The sequence below is a fragment of the Brassica oleracea genome, chromosome C5 (assembly GCF_000695525.1).
Source record: "Brassica oleracea var. oleracea cultivar TO1000 chromosome C5, BOL, whole genome shotgun sequence".
In the NCBI taxonomy this organism is placed as follows: Eukaryota; Viridiplantae; Streptophyta; class Magnoliopsida; order Brassicales; family Brassicaceae; genus Brassica; species Brassica oleracea.
In genome coordinates this window covers 12473132-12474938 of record NC_027752.1, presented here as the reverse complement: position 1 = coordinate 12474938, position 1807 = coordinate 12473132, and positions in this window count along the sequence as shown.

Below are 1807 nucleotides of genomic sequence, written 5' to 3'. Positions count from 1 at the left end.
AAGCACACTTTATATGAAGGGTGTACAGTTTTTCTTCACATTTAACCTTCAGGAAGAAGGACTTGCTTTCATGAAGCTTGCAGCGGATGAAGGATATGAGCGTGCTGTGTATACATACGCAATGACTAGAAAAATATTTTGGGGTGATGAGGAGTATTTTGCTCGTTTTACGAGGGAATCAGTCGTCAGGATCGAGAAACTAGTTCGATCTCTAAAATGGGCATGGGGTTTGTCGCACAGTGACGAGTTTCTGCCAAAGAGGGACGAGTTCATTTCAACCGTTGTTCCTTCGTTCTATAGTTGCCAATGTGTTCCTGTTATGGAGCGAGATTGGGTCTTGTGGTACATTGAAAACAGTAAGGGTGACAAAATGTGTAACCGATGTTTTTGGATCAAAGAGTTGGGGCTCTTCTTCCGTGAGTTTGAACCGATGAGCGTGATTATGGACACAAGGGAGTGGTGAAGATGTATTCTATCAGAATATTTTCTCTTTTTATGTTCTTTGCTGTGACATTATTACGGCTGGTTTATATTTTACATTATGGTTGGGTTGTTGTCTTTTAATTACGGCTGATTTTTGTAAAAAGGGTTCTCTTCAATTACGGCTGAGTTTTAATTTCATAATGACTGAGATATTTTGTTGGAGTGTTATTAAATACGACATGGCTGGGTTAATTAAATACGTGATAGCCGAGTTATTGTTACTTAAAGGCTGAGGTAATGTTAACTTTTTGGCTGAGTTTTGTAAAAAAATATAAGATACAGACTCGGAATCCGCCATGTCAACAAACTCCTTGCCATGTCATCACTAACGAACGAAATTTATAACTTGCTTTATGAGACTGTTCATGTTCTTCTTCATCTTAGTTATCTATCGTCTTCATCTTTCTCAGTTGGTTATGGATCCGGTAATTATTGTTTCCGGTAACTGGATTAAGAAAAACAAATATGTATTCAACGTCGACAGAAGAGGGTGTAAAGTTCTTCATTTAGATGAGAAAACAACACATGAAGATTTCGCAAAGTCTGTTCTCGATGATTACAGATTGAATGATTTGAAGGATCATATTCACCTTAGCTACATGTTCTCGAATAAAGCATTGAAAACGATGGCGCACGACACTCGACAATGTTACGTGTCCAATACTCGACAATTGCAAGGTTTTCTAAGCCTGAAGAAAATCAAACAACTACGTCTTTGTGTGGAGATTACGAAGAACAGAGCAAGAGAGAAGAGTAAAACATTTTTGAGCTTTAGCTTACGATGGTTGCAGTTTGGAGAAGGAACAAGAGGACAATGAGAATGACTGCTCTAGTAATGTCGAAGGAGAAAAATGTAACATAGTCGGAGAAGATGAAATAGGCGAAGAAAACGAAGAAGATGATGAATTTGAAAGCCGATTTGATATGTTCGACGATTCAGATGGTGCCTCATCTGAAGATGATAAATTCAGCTCATACGGTGAGCCTCCTACAGATGACGAAGATTCACCAACGCTACCTCCCAAGAAGAGATATCAGAACTTCTTAATGAGCGGATCTAAAGGGAATCTGGAGGTTCTAAGTTTGGAGATGTCGTCGATAGGCATTGCGGTAGGTCAACGATACGATAGTAAAGACTATTTGGAGAGACGACTGAAACTTCTTACAATGAGGTATAAATTTGATTTTGATGTAGAAACATCAACCCCGACATCATACGTTGTTAAGTGTTGGGTTGATGGATGTCTCTGGAGAGTTCGTGCTTTTACCCAAGGAGAATCCAAAGCGTTTTATGTTCGTATTTACGATTCGAAGCATACATGTT